General features: G+C 33.6%; 1 long non-coding RNA gene across 2 annotated transcripts; it reads left to right on the top strand.

Moving 5' to 3' along the window:
• The first annotated feature begins 3131 nt into the window (after window positions 1-3131).
• LOC119872351 lies at window positions 3132-15631 on the top strand. Of its 2 annotated transcripts, XR_005360411.1 has the most exons (3): window positions 3132-3266; window positions 5072-6340; window positions 15362-15631. It is a non-coding gene; the product is annotated as an uncharacterized LOC119872351 (long non-coding RNA). The 2 variants fall into 2 exon arrangements; XR_005360410.1 differs by lacking the exon at window positions 15362-15631 and having other exon boundaries at window positions 5072-7579.
• Window positions 15632-18089: the final 2458 nt, after the last annotated feature.

Below are 18089 nucleotides of genomic sequence, written 5' to 3'. Positions count from 1 at the left end.
TCACATAAGCCCAATTTATTTAGGCCAAGATTATACTCAATCCTCTTGCTTAATCACCCAGACCTCTTAGTCAATAACCAGTATTATAGATAAGGAAATAGCAAAATCTAAAAATTGCAGATCTTTCCATGATGAGTCTTGTGTGGCCGGCTTCCTGAAACGTACTATATAGGAAATGGAACATTTGTATTTCATTGGAAAGTTCACTTCGATTAAATTTTATCCGTTACTTGCATTTGTCATTTCCATGATGACTTCTGTTATGTTTATGTATTTTCTCTCTTTGGCTTCTGTGCCAGCTCTCCCTGATTTCTGTTGACAGTGGATTAAGGTAGCCCACATTCTTGTTAGCACCAATAAGTGCTACAGGCACTTGGGGGCAGCCTTAAATGAAGACGGATCACCCTCTGCAAATGCAGTGTCTCTCTAATCTGCAAAGCACAAAACTGTCTTAATGTTTCAAATTGAAACAAGAGAAAGTTTAGGTAATTTGTCTGCAATCCAACGTAGGTGAACTGACTGAACTATCTTAGTGTTTGCTTAAGGTATCATCTTATTACCGTTTCAGCTAAGATGACACTTTTAAAGGTTGACTGCATTCAATATCCCTAAGTGGAACTTATGCCTGTAAAACATAATTTTACTTCTAGATATTAATTCAGTTTAACTTATTTCCTGTAGGATCTGGTCAGTAAAGAAAATACATACATTACACATTTGGTAGATAAGTCGTTTCGAATCAAATTTGATTTCTTAAAACTACTATTAAAACATATCAGGCAAATAAATAAATAAATAAATAAAAAACGTATCAGCCAGATCATGAAAACTTCACACACTGATTTTCAGTGTGATCTAAAATATTTCATTACCTTCATTAAATCAAAATGGAATTTTAATTTATCACATATTCATTGCTTTTACCACTTAAAACAATCGTAATCCAATCCTTGAAAAATAAAATATAATAAAATCACAAAAGATAAAAAAAAAAGTGACTTTGGTTTATATTAGGTTTTTGTTTGTTTGTTTTTCAAAAAAATAGATTGGATTCTATTATCTACAGAAAAAAGCAATGGCTAGAGGGAAGACCCTGCCAATGTAAAGGTAGGAAATTAAGAACAACATCTTTTTCTACTATTTAGCTAGTATCTGGGGACAGGAATGAGAAGAGTTTGCTGTGGAAATTGCCACCTAACAAAGATTAAACAGGTTTCCGGAGAAGTAGAAAAACAAGGTGCAGTCATACAGTAAGACACAGAAGTACGTTATAAAAAATTAAAGAAAAGCAAGAAGGCAGAAAATAGTTAAAAGGTTTTTCAAAAAAATTCTATAATGATATATGGTGATGGATTTTAACTAGACTTCTTGTAGTCATTTCACAAATATCAAATCATTATGTTTGATATAATAATATCTATTACTGATAATATACTATTAATATACTTTTTGCATGTCAATTTTGTCCCAATTTTTTAAAAAAAGTTTTTATGTGTGATGATCCTATTGAGGAGGATGAATGGGAGTAAATTTTACACAATCTTTCGTTTTTAAATTTTTTTTTAATTTTATTTATTTATTTATGATAGTCACATAGAGAGAGAGAGAGGCAGAGACACAGGCAGAGGGAGAAGCAGGCTCCATGCACCGGAAGCCCGATGTGGGACTCGATCCCGGGTCTCCAGGATCGTGCCCTGGGCCAAAGGCAGGCGCCAAACCGCTGCGCCACCCAGGGATCCCCTTACACAATCTTTCAAAATCATTTCTTCAGAATGTAGTTTCCAAACTTGAGTTAACTGGATTAGCCTACATTATATGCAGCTCTTTGAAGGAATGGGCTAAAAATTCTGAAGCTACCCTATATGTATTAAGAAATTAAAAAATTGCTTGGTTGATATGATAGCCAGGATTCTCAATGTTAGAAAATAGAGTTACAAGTATGGAAGGGAAAAAAGGTTAGAATAAATATTGTCCAGTTGAACATGAATTAGAAATATGAAATTATGGTGTGTGTGTATATGTATGTGATACATATATCATATATACCATACATCCATATTTAATATAGATATATGTTCCTTTTAATCAAAGAATAAAGGAAAAGGACACAGAAGTCAGCTTGTAAAGGACCCCGTTGGTTAAATATAGGGTGTTTGAGCAACAAAAATAATTATAGTGATATAATCCATAGAATAAAATAAGTATGTGTGAGTTTACATTGATATGAAAGATAAATGGAGGGTAGAGAATGCTCTTATAGAAAGCACAATAGAAACAGAAAGTTTTAACTTGGGAACCACTAGGGCAGTATTAATTGTTTAGATCAGAATCACCAATGGATGCTAAGATTAGTGGGGAAAAGCATGATGAAAATGCAATATTTGCAGGGTTTTATAGTATCTCCCCACAAGATAATTATTGACACAGTAATTTTACATTAGAGAAAGAGGGTGGATACCAAGTTCACAAAGTATCACAAACATTTCAAGTAATGGACAAATGAACACAATGTGTCTCCTAGAAAGAACACTGCACCACTTCCATGACATTCTTGGCAAATATGCCTCTACTGAATGTAATTATAAACACACACCCAAATTGTGGGGCAAAATATCTGCTCTGAATTCTCCCGAACTGCAAGGTTATAAAACACAAAGAAATGTCGAGTAATTCTTTCAGGTTAGAGGAGATGGAGACCAGACAACTAATATGATCCTGAAATAATTGGTGACATTTTAATAAGGCTGGTGGATTACATATAATAATGTATCATTGTTAATTGACTGACTCTTATAACGTCACTGTGGTTATAAAGACAATACCCTTATTTTTTAGAAAATCACACAAAAGTGTTTACAATTTGCTCTGAAGTGTTTCAGGAAGGAAAAAAAGCCAGTGTTTGCCAAGAGTCAGAAAACAAATGCCCTTGGCAAATCTGGGTGAAGAAAATCTGTGCCCTCTTTATTTTATTTTTATATGTTGAAATTAGTTTTTACAAAAAGTTTTAAATAAATAACATCCTAGGAGACTGGAATGGTTGTACCTTGGACCCTGATCCCTTGGCAGAATTAGGACATGGTTGGGGAAAGTCCTGAATGACAGTGTCCCAAATGCCACGTAAATGAGTTCCTAACGGAACACGTATGAGTAATTATCAACGAGTAGAGCAAATGACATTTCTCAGGCCAGATGGCAGATGTCTCCCATAGAGAAGATTTCTTGATTCAGTAATTTGGTGATCATTCTCAAGATAAACTTGTGGACAGGTAAGGAAATATATTTACAGATAAATGCCTATCTGCAGCTTATTAAAAACAGAATTGTAATGGGCGCTGTTTCTTAGAGCAGTTGTCATCTAAATGTAGCCTAAATTTAGAGGAAGACTCTTGTCTGTGAGAAAAACAAAACAAAACAAAAAAAAAACTTTGATTTTAACACAGAGCTGTGGAAGCATTTTTACAATTTTGATGTCAAGAATGAAGATACAGCTATCACAGTGGCTTCTGACAAAAGTTTGAGATAGCTAATATGTTTGATGACAACACATTTTAAAGAATTAGAAGATTGAAGTGTTGAACAAAAAAAAGAACTATGATAATAGAGATTAATTATTGTTTTCGCATTCAGTGTAAGAATAAATACAGAGATAGGACTACTCACGAGATCCTACTACAAAGATGACTCAGGAAGAGAGAAGAAGTTTTGAAGAGGTTAATGTGGCTCATTTTAGAATACCCAACAAGGCGAGACACATTACTCTTAGTTTCTCTTACATACACTCATGGCCTCCTGGATTCCCGGAAAAGCTCCACAAAAGACAAAGGCCGACCTGGCTTCTAGATGTAAGAAGAGCTTATTAATCTTAATGTGTTTCTACTAACCTTGTGAAAACAGCCTGTTTCAGAGTGACTGATTGCATCTGAGTTCAGATGGTGCAAACTTTTAACCCTCAGTTCTATCCTCTTTCACTTTTCATGGAACTGGTCACTTAAGAGCTTCTGTACTCTGGATGTCTTGGCGGGAGTCTAGGTATTTGAATGCAACATACAAAAAGGGAAACAGGTTATACAATGTTTCCTCTTCTCACCTGATTTCTTGGCCTTACCCCAGATATCTCCAAAGTTTATAAATATTTCCAAGGCGGAAAGGGTGGATGCGAGGTAAATGTTAGAATAAGTACCAGGAATTATTGATAAGTAGACTCAACTTTCAGCAGAAACTTTGGAAAGAACAAGGAACACAGCCTTGTTTAAGCCTTCACATCTGATGATGTGCGCACGCCCCCCACACACACCCACATACACCATAGATTTAGCACCAGATAACCATACCAAAAAAACCTCTGTTTATTCTATCTCACTAAGACCAGTTATCTCATCTGCTGTATGAGAACTTTTTTTTTAAGATTTTATTTTTTTATTCATGAGAGACACAGAGAAAGAACCAGAGACATAGGCAGAGGGAGAAGCAGGCTCCATGCAGGGAGCCCAATGTGGGACTCGATCCTGGGACCCCAGGATCACGACCTAAGACAAAGGCAGATGCTCAACCACTGAGCCACCCAGGTGCCCCCGTATCAGAACTCTTTAAAGGCAAACATTTCTGTCCTAAGATATAGCTACTGGAAATAGTCACAAGATGCCTACCATTATCAGCTTTTAATAGGAAGTCACTGTCAACATAATTTAACCATTTAGGAAATGTTATTTATGACTTTTTTTTTCTGAAATGCCAATTCTGGCAGCCAGAACTTATATTAAAATGTATATATTATCACACCAGACAATTGCTATTTACCAACCTAATGTTTAGTGATATTCATATTAAATGAAAGGAAGAGGAGAAATATCTCTATCTCCTTAGCCTGAATAGGACTGAATTATTTGTTTTGTAGAAGTGATAACCTCTTAGTCTGTCCTTCTCTAATATCCTGATAATTACTCACCAATGCCCAGATCTGCAGGCATCCTGGTAAATGTTTGCCTTATTGTCATTATGAACTTCCTCTCTGCTAAATCCTAGGTCATATGATATTTCCTAAAAGTATGATATTTTTCTTTTTTTTTTTCAGTTCTATTTCCAACTTCAATCAGAACCACAGATTTTAACAGCCTCCTTCTTCCTCTCTCACTATCAAAAGTGGGAGAAAAAGTGTCACAAGTGGGAGAATATGACTCATTAAAAGTAAACATTTAAGAGCTTGGTACAGCAATTTTCTATTTTTTCACAAAAGTTATGTTTCCTCAGAGTGCAATGGACAGAGGTATAAGGAGCACTATGGAGCCCCTCCTTTGAAGATCGATAGCGTACAACACATTAGATGACCTTCTACGTGACTCTGTCCAAACATCAATAGAGATGGAACCCGGAGTATTGTCTAGTTGTGACAGTTGTGAAAATGGAATAGATTATAATTAATGCCACTGAAATCATTCTGTCTTCTGCTAAAAGCCTGCCAGCCTCCTAAGAGTGTCACTGATTCTGAGTGTTCAGATTCTCTCTTCATTCAAGTATAGAGATATTTGATGCTACAGATTGCTATCCAATCAATGTGATGGAAAACTATCACCTGACCTCCTGAAGACATTAACATTTTATAGAATGCTTACAATTTAAGGATAAATATGAAGTTTATAGCTCAAAAGCATTTACCTTTGGAAGCATAATTTATGGAAATCCACACATCTCAAGCTTTGAAACCCATTTGTGTACCTAGGAACTAATTAATGGAACTAAGATAAATGAGCCCAAGAAAAATGATATTTTGATCTCTTGCAATACAGTAGTCCACTCAAACCCATTAGAAAATGTTTTCGCCCCAAGAAAATGCATCCAGCCAATGACGTAGCAAAGTTATGATGAGGAATAGTTATTTCTGAAATTATGTAACAATATACTCCTGTTTTGCTTGTAAATAAAAGATAACATAGCACAGCTGATGCTTGTTTAAACTTTGCATACAAATATGCATGATGCCAACTGGATTCAATTTATCCTGTCTTAATTTGAATTAACTTGACAGATCTTTTGACACATGCTGAACAGACTAATTGTTGCTTATTTGGGTGCACTGAATCAGTGAACATGGCAATCAGAATCCAAGCAGATGTTCATAGTTTCTGTGATTGCCCGGAGCCTGAGGGTGGAAAAAGATGGAGAATCATTTTGCTGATTTACTTTTGTTAGTATCTGTCAAGTCATGGGCTGCATTACAAATACTATTGTTAAAATAAGCAGACTCTGCTAAAGACTTGTGAAGAGCAGATATGAATGCTAATGATAATTTTACCTTTAGATGCATTTGAACTTACAAAGTCCCTGTAATCAGAATTTGCTAAGGGTAAGATTGCAATAGGACATTTTTCTTCTTCTTGCCTTTCCCCCCAATATCTTTCTTTTCTAAATGTCATTAACGTATTATGACTAGTTTCCGGAACACAGAAAATTATAGGGGAATAAAGCAAACAAAAGTATACTTGCTACCCTTACTGCCCACTTTGTCAAATCTTGTGTTGTGCCCTATTTAATACGTTATTTTTTAAGAACAGGAACATTACAGATCCCACGGAATCTTCCTGTGAATGAATGGAAGAGATAACAAGAGTTGGATCAACTTCACACACCCTTTAAAAATTTGTTACATTGTTTTGTGTTATCAATTTTCAGTAAAATTTGCTACATACATTTTCAAAAAATAACAATGAATTAATGGAGTAAAATTTAACAGAGTAGAAGTCTAGAGTTAAATAGTTCAGAGATTGTTAAATGACTTCTTAAAATGGTTAAGGTTCCATTTTGGACATACTTCTGGTTCATTTGTATTTCCTATTCTATAATTTTTTCTACATGTCTTGTCTATTTTTCTACTGGAAATTCCATCGCTTTGTTTAGATTGATTTGTAGAGTATGCACTTTGGGCACTAATCCTTTGCTGGCCTACGTGCTACAAATACAGTCTTCCAGACTATGGGGTTCTAATTTTTCTTTGCATAGAAATAATAAATTGCCCTATCAACGTTTTGTCACTATTTCTTTAACATTGCTTTTTGTTTTCTTTTCTCTATCCTCTTCTTCTAAATTTCCTATTAAAATATATGAGATTGTCTCATTCTTTTTCTGCATATCTATTGGCATTCTCTTTTTTCTCATCATTTTACCTCTCTATTCTTTATTAAGTGTAGTATTATCACACCTAATTTCTGGCTCATCGATTCTTTTTTTTCCACTGTGTTCATCTGATTATCTATCACTACATAAATATGTGAATTATATAATTATATTGAGTTATAGAACTAATTCTCATGACTTGTGTTTCTAGAAGTACCAGTAAGTCCTTTTTCAAATCATTTTTGTTATATCTTGTTCTTTCTTCTTCCTTTAATTTTAGGCTTGATTTTACTTGTTTTTTTTTTTTTTTTCCTGGGAGGAGAAGGAAGTAAGAGAAATTTATTTGGCATCAGTGATCTATTAGGAGGTCTCCATCTAAAGTTGATTTTTTTTCTTTCATAATCACAAACTATAATTGACTTCTCATTATTATCTAAACCCACAAAAAAAAATAAAAAAAAATAAACCCACACTACATTCTCCTTGGTCCTCTGCCTTTTTTAATATGTGCAAATTACTGTCACTTAAAGTAATATCTGAGAAAAAATTTACCTTAATTTCCCCAGAAATGTATCCATTTCTCTCCCCTACACTGATTTCACCCCTGAAACTCTTCACAAAACTACCTTAGAATTAAGTCCTCAACCCGGTAAAGGCCACTTGGAGGCTGTTTCGGGGGCCAGTCAGACACAGAAAGTTAGGCCCCAAATCTATAAGATCTCAAAGTGCCTGATGAGGGGAAGTGGCCGCAACTCTAAAGGAGGCAGATCTAGGAGCATCCCCAGAGTCTGGGCCACAAGACAATGGGTCAGTGGCTTATTTGCTGTGCTACGTAGCCTTGTGGTTTTTGCCAAGTCATCTACACGCTACATACCTATTTCTTCATTGATAAAATGAGGATAAAATCACCAATCTCAGTGATGATATGAAGGTTAAAAGAAATGACAACAAAGTGTACCAGCATATAAGAATCCAAAAGTTATAACTTTATTTCACTTTTTTTATAGCCCTGCCATCTTAGTTGTGTGGCACTAATTCTACTGTTTATTTTCATTTCTGTCTCTCACTCATCTTGGTATCTTTCAGGACATTTTTCTCTTTTTTTTTAAAGGATATTTTTCTAACTTTGGACTGACAAGTCATTTTCCAGAAACTCTTCCGTGTGAGAATCATGTATACTGAAATGAGAATGTGTCCCATAAGTCAACTGTTGTATTTCTTTTTGCCAGGTCAGGTGAATTACTGGTGTAGATCAACTCAATAGTAATAAATCCCTACTGGGGAAAGTCCATGGTTTAAAAGTCTCATGAAAGGTTTTTGTTATTGTTCTTGTCCTAACCAAAGCTCAAGCCAAGACAGACAACTTTCTGTATGGTATGCTTTTGCCAATAGGACATTTTTAAATTGTCTGCTTTTCACAGAAGGTGTAACATTTAGAGAACCTAACTTCATGTAATGATCTCAACTCTAAACCCATAGCTCAGGCTGGTCTAAGTCTGTATTTCTTGATTCCAAGTGAACATTAAGAGTGTGCTACCATTTTAAAAGAAACAGAAACATCTGACTTTATGCTGATATAAAAATGTGCAACACATTTTCTTTATTTTGGAAGCAACATATATTGTTTCCATATCCTGGCTCTTGTGAATAATACTGCAACAGGCTATAAAAGAGAAGATATATCTCTGAGATCCTCATTTCAGCTTTTTTAGATATCTGCCCAGAATAGGATTGCTGGATAATATGGCAGTTCTATTTTTAGCTTTTTGAGGAACCCCTATATACGGGTTCAAATTTCTCTTCATCTCACCAACATCTCATTATTTTTAGGTTATTTTTAGAATTGCTATCCTAGCAGGTGTGAGGTGATATACCTCATTGTGGTTTTAGCTTGCATTTCCCCAGTGATTAGAGATTTTGAGCATCTTTTCATATACCTATTGACCATTGGTATGTCTTTGTTAGGGAAATATTTACTCGGGTCCTTTGCCTATTTTTAAGTCATTTATTTATTTATTTATTTATTTATTTATTTATTTATTTCTACCGAATTGGGGAATTTCTTATATATTTAGAATATTAGCAGATATGTGGTGGTCAACTGACCTTCAACAAGGGTACCAATAATAGGCAATGGAGAATAGTCTTTATCTTATTTGTATTTTAGCTGCATCTATAAATAGTATTATTTGTGTCTCTATGAGATATATATGCATATATACATCTCATAGAGATTTATACACATCAAATATATATATTTGATATATATATACACATCAAAAATATGAAATTATATTGCACTTATTTCTTTTAAACCTTGCTTACTTTAGTCAATACCATGTGTATAAGATGAATCCACAATGGGATACCTCAGTGGTTGAGCATCTGCCTTCAGGTCAGGGCATGATCCAGGGTTCTGGGATTGAGTCCCACATGGGGCTCCCTGCAAGGAGCCTGCTTCTCCCTCTGCCTATGTCTCTGCCTCTTTCTCTGTGTCTCTCATGAATAGTTAAATAAAATCTTAAAAACAAAAGATAAATCCACAATGCTGTGTAAAGGTGTTATTTGTTTTTATTAATTTATATTATTCCACAGCATATTTATTTACTCTATTTTTAATGGTCTTTTGGGTTGTTTCCCACTGGAAACTAATATGAACAATATTAGTATAGTTTTCTGGTAAATTTTTCCTGTTTTCACTGGAGAAGAGATTCGTTAAGATTTATATACAGGGCTAGAATTGCTGGCTATATACATTTCCTGAATTTTATTTGATATTACAAGATAATTTTCAAAGCAGCTGCACCAATTTTCACTATCACCAATAGTGTATGAGTGTTCCACATCCTTGCCAATAAGTTAATTGGATATCTTTATTCATGTTTATTGAAAATTTATATTTAATCTCTTTTTGGAGAACATATTTAAGCCACTGGCTTATTTTTCAATTTATTTTTCCACTCTCTTAATGATGTTTTGAGAATTGTTTTATACATTATGGATATGGGTTCATTTTTGTGTCCAGAAAGAAGAAATGAGCTTTAGTCCATAGATAAGACAGGTCTCACCAATCTTTTCATTTAAAATATTATTTTTCCTCTTTTCCTCACTTCAGGCACACACACAATTATTTATTTTGTTTCTTTGTTCATTTTCTTGGGAAAATACATCATTAAACCAGTCTTAAACATACCGCTGAATCCACTGTTTAACTTTAAAACCTTAATATCCTTGGCTTTCTTTGTCTTTAAAATCCTATTTCCCCCTATTTGGGGGTACAGAAGGAAGTTGGCAGAAGGAATTTGTGGTTTCAAATCTGCAAGATCCCAAACTTCAGAACTCCACCTTTCCATTTCACTGAAAATCAGTCACTTCTCTCTCAAATTGCTTAATTTCTTAATTTCTTGATATAAGTAGTAAAGAACAACAATTTGTATTTTCATTCTGAGTCTTTCTGTTTCTCTTGGACATATGGGCTTAGGGAGGACTTGATCAGCTTTCCAAGTCATCTCAGGCAACATGTTATTGAATAAGTTGACATCATCATATTGCACAGCTCTCAAGCTTGCCAATCTGTTGCTTTGTCCCACCACGCACACCCATCCACTACTCCAGATGCTCATATTACTGTTAGAGGTCCCTCAGTCCTGCATGTTTGTTACAGTTTTGGTAGTTTTTTAGGACAGGGATAGCTGTTGAAACGGACCTCAAACAGATTAGTCAAACACAAACATATTATCGGTTGTAGGCAAGTTGGTAGGAGACTTTTCTCCACTTGGTGATTCAGAGATTCAATCTCCTCTTACCAGTGGCAAAATTATCTGGTAGGAACTTGTTATTTTCTGCATCTGGTCTGCAAAATGACAAAGAGCATGTGGTGAAGAGACAACACTTCTCAAATTTTAGGACCGTAATTGATGTGCATTAATTTTGCTCATGTTCCACTGGTGAGACTTCAGGCACAAAGAAACATACAAATGCAGATGAGATGATGGAAAATATAATCTGTGCACCCAGAAGGAAGAGGAAATGGATTTTGAGTCAATGGATAGCAGTTTCTGCCATAAATTTCTCAAAACAATTTATTGTTTGTTTATTGGTCTTTTGCTGGCGGTTTGCAATTCTTCTTCATATGTACACAGGGCTGTTGAGAGTTCATTTTTATTCCATTTGTCTATTTGCCTATACTCTAAGCCAGAACCACATTATCCTGTTTATTATACTACTTATTGTAAGTCTTGATAGCTACTAGGACAAATTTTCCTATCTTCTACTGAATTAAACCCTAGCTATTCTCAAATATATTGCTATGTGAAGTTAGATGAATATTGCTAAGTTTTACAAGCAAAACAAGTTAGGGTTTTAAGTGGACTGTCATTGAGTTTATAGATTATTGAGAATTAAGAAATTTCAAAACATTAAATAGTTCTTTAAAATATTGGCTCATCAACCTAAATGTTATAACTCTAAATTTGTTTAGGCCTAATTTAAAATATCCCAGTAGAGTTTTATATTTCCCATAAATATGTCACACTGCTGTTGTTGCATTTATGTTATTTTTAAGCAGAATGGTTGTTTTATTTTCTAATTGTTGCTATTATATAAAATACAGTATTTTTGTATATTATTTTATATGCAATGACCTATTATAATAAATTAATCGTGGATTCATTTGATCACCTAAGTATAAAATCTTATCACTTGAAACAATGAATTTTTTTTATCTTATGTGTTGTTTGTTCATTTATTCAGTTTTTAAAAAAGATTTTATTTATTTATTTATGAGACACAGAGAGAGAGAGAGAGAGGCAGAGACACAGGCAGAGGGAGAGGCAGGCTGCATGCGGGGAGCCCAACGTGGGACTCGATCCCAGGACCCCAGGATCATGCCCTGGGCTGAAGGCTGGGCTCAACCCCTGAGCCACCCAGGCGTCCCTAGTCAGTTTCTTCTATAATGTGTCCTGGCTTACTTGCTGGGGAATTCCAGGACAAGAATAAATTGTATTGTATACATGCTTTGACAGGTTAAGCAACATTCATTTCATTCTTAGTTTGCAATATATAATTATTAATAGACCTTAAATTTACATGAAATGAATTTTTCTTCCTCACATTGAAGAAATCATATGGGTTTCACCTCTAATATGCTAATGGTATTGATGCATTAGTGGATTTTGAGTATTAATAAAATCTTGATTTCATGAAATATAGCTTATTATGCATATTACATATAATATAAATTTGGTTTTCTAAAATTTTCATTATGAATTTTTATTTATATTCATAAATAAGATTGACTTGGAATTTCCTTTTTAATGTTTTTTGTCATGTTGTGGTTTCAAAATTTTGCCAACAATTTTTAGAATTACTACTTCTATATAGTAAGTATGGAAGTTTTGGCTGAATAATTTGATTCAATTTAGTTTCTTTCATTGTTTTTTGAGTATCCTCGTTTTCTGTTCTTTTTTTAAATTTTTTTTAATTTTTTAATTTTTTAATTTTTAATTTTTTTCGTTTTCTGTTCTTTATTAAGTCATGTAAATGAATGCATTAATTTTTACCCATCTGTTTATTTCAAAATTTTAAAATTAATTGATAAAATATCCCATAATATTCTACTTATGAGTACCTGAAGCATCTGTATTTTTTGTCTCACCACCCTGCCCTCTTTTCTCTTTCCTGAGGTTGATTATCAGAGGCTTCTTCATTTAGTTGTTCAAAGCAATAATGTAGCAATCAGTAGATTTTATTCATCCTTTCAAAGAACCAACATTTGCTTGCATTGAGCATGAAATTGTCAAAAAAGATAAATATTGGTCTCTGCCCCTGATCCCTGACACACAGTCCATAAGACCTTTGTAATTTCCTGAGTGACAGGGTCTGACACAGAGGTCCTAAATCCCTTGGAATTTCTTGGGTGTTAGGAATGCCTCTTTTTGTAAAGAAGCAACCATGGTGTATTCCTGGATGTGGGCTGGTCACCAGAAAAACTAAGCCATAATGAGAAGCTTGAAACTCTTAGCCCTGTCTCCCATTCTCTGGAGAGGGGGGAGAGGCTGGTAATCAAATTAATTAACCATCATTCCTATGTGATGAAGTTTCTATAAAAATCCCAAAATATGGGGTCTGACAGCTTCTGGATTGGTCAGTGCATCCATATTCTGGGAGAGGAGAGCACCCCAACTCCACAGGGACAGAAGTTTCTGAGCTAAGGACCCTTTTGAACCTCACCTGTGAGAATCTGCATCTCTCCATTTGTCTCTTCATCAGTATCCTTTATTATATCCTTTATAATAAGTCAGTAAATGTGTTTCTCTGAGCTCTGTGAGTCATTCTAGCATATTATTGAATCCAAGGAAGGGGTAATAGGAACTCTAATTTATAACCAACTAGCTATAAATTAGAAATACAGTTGACAACTGGGGACTTGCCATGCCAAATGTTTCTGGAATGGGACAGAAACCTTAAGTGGTGGGATCTGACACTAACTCCAGGTAGTGTCAGAAGTGAGTGTGAACAGAGAAAATTGTTTTCTTCATATGTTGAAGAATTACTTTTTAATTAGTCAAATTGTTTCTTTGCTTATTTGTTTTAACTTACTGCTGTTTTTTGCTAACTGCTCAGATGGATGATTGTTCATGGATGATTGTTCATTAATATTCATTTGTTTTTTCTAATATAACTAATATACTAATATACTAATATACTCTACTATGCCTGGGTAAGATATAAATTTTTCTTTAAATATAGCGCTAGATATACCTCACAAATTTTGCTATGTAATATTTAAATTATTACTCAATTCGAAATATATTTTATTCCTTATAATTTCCGCTTTAGCCCATGGGTATTTTAGAAGCGTGTTCTGATTCCAAATATCTAATCATTTTCTAGGTCATCTCTAAATTAATTCCCAGCTAAATTTCATTTTAGTAAGAAAATGTACTCTGTCCGTATGTATCTAAGTGTACTTAAAAATAATGTATATTCTGAGGTTGTTTGTGTGGTGCTTTATTAGCATCCATTAGGTCAAATTTCTAGCGTGTTCAAATCTCTTTACTCTTATTTTTTGAGAGCATGTTTCACCTTACAACTATGAATGTGTCCTTTTCTCCTAATTCTGTCAAATTTTTGCTCTCTGCATTTTGTATTATGTAAAAGCAAATTTCAAAGTATTGTTGCTCTGGTGAATTTAAATTTCTGTCATTTTAAAATAACCCACTTTATCACTAGGATGCTTTTGGCCTATATCTATTTTGTCTGAAACTAATAAACTAATTCCTACTTTTTTTGGCTAGTTTTTGAATTGTTTATATTTTTCAATCATCTACTTTCAACCTTACTATTTAAGAGGGTCTTTCACCGCAATATACATCTTAATTTTTCACTTAGTTTCTTTTTGTTTTTAAATGGAACATTATATCAATTCCTACTTGCCATAATGAGAAACGTACTCATATTCCATGCTATTCTTTCAAATCTCTTCCATATTTCTTTTTCTCTCTTGGGCTTTCTCCATCTTTTCCCCTCTAAGTAACATGGAATTTACATCTATTTCTTAGGGATATCTTACAAATTAACAAATCTCACTTGTCTTATCATGAATGAGATTGTTCTATGATTTTATAACTTTTAATTTTTTTTGCCAGGTTGTTTATATCAAGGTCATACGGTCTCATCAAGCATATTGGCAAATGTTTTTCTTCCCCCTTGATTTTCTTAAAGCCTTTGTGTAAAAGTTTCTCAAATGTTTGCTAGTGTTCAGCATTAAAAAATACCTTGTTCTTGAGATTTTGTTTTCATTTTGAAATGAAATTTTCATTCAATTTCTTTAATTAGAGATAAAAAAACTCAGATTTTGATTTACCTTAGGTCTGTATTTGTAAGTTTGTTTTTCAAGGAATTTATTTCCTAAGTTGGTGAATTCATTGGTTGCTATAAAATTGTTCTTATATTCCCTTGCTTACTTTTTAATTTCTGTAAGATATGTAATGATGTTCCATTTAACTTTTCTAATGTGTGTAATTTCTTTCTCTACTAAAGTTTTTAGATTTATTTAATATCTTCAAAGAAACTTAACTTTGCAATCTGCTTATTTACTCCCTGGTTTTTTGGCTATTTTCTAATTGATTTATACTTTTATCTCTAGTTGTCCTTCTCTCTACTTGCTTTGGGTTTAATTACTTCCTTTCTTATTACTTTTTAAGGTAGAGACTCAGGTCACTAATTTTTATGATTTTCTTTTCTATTATAGGTATTTAAAACTACAAATTTCTCTCCAAATCAAGCATCCCCAGAATAAATTCCACTTGGTAATGATGTGTATTATCCATTTCATACATCACTGGATATTGCCTGCTAATATTTTTCAGAATTAAAATGTATATTTTAATCTCCATTTACAAAAGGAATACATATATGTAAATGTAAATATGTTCTTGTTAACTAGAAGTGAATAAAAGGAAATGATAAGCTTGTAATACTGAAATTTTAAAGTATAGTGGAAAGTAATTAAAATCTTCATCTTGTGCAAGAAAAACTGATGATAAGAAGAGTATGTTTTGTTTTATTTTTCTTCAGGGACCATCACTAGTCTTAGGTTTCTTCATTTAAAGAACATTTCCAGGGGCTCCTGGGTGACTCAGCGGGTTAAGTATCAGACTCTGGGTTTCTCATGATCTCAGGGTCATGAGATTCAGCTACTTGGCAGGGCCCCCGCTGAGAGTGGAGACTGCTTGAGATTCTCTCCCTCTCCCTCTCCTTCTTCCTCTCTCCCACCTCTCCCCTCCTCTCCCATAAATAAATAAATAGATAGATAGATAGATAGATAGATAGATAGATAGATAGATAGATATTTTTCTTTTAAAAAGTCATTTCCAATTCTGTCCACCACTGGAACGCAGAAGGTACTAGCAGACTAAAAGTTTCATATGTCATCCTTCATGTATTTTAGAAATGGGCAAAAGAGGGACAAAAAGAATTGTCCAGGAATGTATTCAGTGTTACTTTTTCCAACATAAAAGGGACTATCAAGTTATAAAGCATTAAAAGTTGCATAATAACACTGATTTCCCATACATCTGTTTATATCTTTAGCTTATGATTTCAAGGAGATCTAGAGCGCCTCTGTGATTCTTTTTGTAGCTAATTTTAACATAATAATTAGAGTTAATGTGTAACTACACCAGATCTCAGCTGCTCCTACACGGTACACTGGTGTACCCTGTGATTACAACTTAAACACGCCAAATGAACACATGAAAAATTTATATGTAATTAATTATACAAATGTCATTTAATCAATTTTTGCTAAAACTAGGCAATATCTGTTTCTAAAAGAAAATAAGGGAAATAAAACTATCAAATGATATAGTTGTGACAAGTGGAATTTCCAATTGTGAGTGTTTAATAGTTTTTTTTTTTAAATAGTACAATATAGTCCTTTGTAGTAATTGTTTTCCATAACCTCTCATATTCTGGGTGTCAAGAAAAGCCTTTAACTATATTTTCACTATTAATGCATTATAAATATTGGTTACCTAATTATCATGTCAATTAACTATATGGCACTTCTTTATGGTATGGAGCATATTTTTCTCATAATTGAACATCCCCATCCCCCAATGCCTTGCTAAGTGCTTGCAGAAATTAAGTATTGAATAAGAGTCTTGTATGAAGGAGGAATTAACAAAACAGGAGAAGGTGGTTAATCATGTCCTGAAAGCCTAGAAACTCTTCCAGGCAGAGAAATGGACCAAGGGCACTTGAGGTAGAGAAAATTGTTTGCAAAGGCAAGTAGATTTTATTCATTTAGTCAACAAATATTTATTGAGTCTATTATACATGCTAGGCTGTTGGGATATAATCTAAGGCAATTACATATATGGTCCCAGCTTCCATGAAGCTTATGGCTTATGAAAAAAATGTGTTCAGCTAATAAATCACTCAAAAATGTGTTCCTATAAGCCAAAATAAGTGTATAAAGCAATATAAGTGTATGTAATAAACAGAATTAATGCCTTCTTCTGAGTTAATTGAGCATGTTTTATAATCCTAATTTGTCTCTACTCTGGAATTATTTATAAATTTAAAAAATTAGTAGTCATTCCTATGGTTGAAGCCCTTGCATATAGTGTTACATTATATGTTATGTAACATTAATGCTGTCTACTTATGTATATTACATCACTTAATATGTAGAGCAAGATGCTTATAGCTAAAAGTATCAATTCTTCCCTCTAATCCCATGTACTATTTAGGTCATATATTTTACTTTTAACATATGCTTTAAGCATACAATATATCACTATTTTTGCCTTAGACAAAGCTATCTGTTATAGCTCCTAAAAGTAAGGGAAAACAAACTGAATTCAATGTTTTTATTCTTTTATTCCATATCAGGGATCATCCCTCTTTTTAGTTTAGCCACCTTTATGTCTAGTTTTATATTCTTTCTGCCTAAAGAACTTTGCTTTATATCTCTTGGAGTGCAAGTCTACTAGAAATAAATTGTGAGTGTGTGTATGTGTGTGTGTGTGTGAAAGCAGGTATTTTCCTTCACTTTGACAGCTATTGGGGCGAGGTATAGAATCCTATGTAGGCAGTTTCTATTTATTTTTCAACCCTCCAAATACTAATATTCATTGTATCTGGCTTGCATGATGCCAGATGAGAAGTGTGTTGTAGTTCTTTGGTCCTCTTCATGTAATGTGTTCACATTTTCACGTATTTTCAGTAGTTTGGATGTAACAGGGAGGCATGGGATGTGTCTGTATGTGTGTACGTGTCCTAATTTCAGAAAACCTGTTGCCATTATTTCTTCAAATATTTCTCCTCTTCTTTTTCTTTTTCTTCTCCTTCTGGGATTCCAAGAATACATTTATTAAACCAGTTGGTATTGTCCAATAGCCCTTTAATTCTGTTACTTTTTTGTTGTTGTTTTTTACCTATCTTTGAGGTCATTAATTTTTTTTCTTTTATTC

The sequence above is a fragment of the Canis lupus genome, chromosome 6, assembly GCF_011100685.1.
Source record: "Canis lupus familiaris isolate Mischka breed German Shepherd chromosome 6, alternate assembly UU_Cfam_GSD_1.0, whole genome shotgun sequence".
NCBI classification, from domain to species: domain Eukaryota; kingdom Metazoa; phylum Chordata; class Mammalia; order Carnivora; family Canidae; genus Canis; species Canis lupus.
The sequence above is the reverse complement of the archived record's forward strand: the minus strand, read 5'-3'. Positions and strand labels throughout refer to the sequence as shown.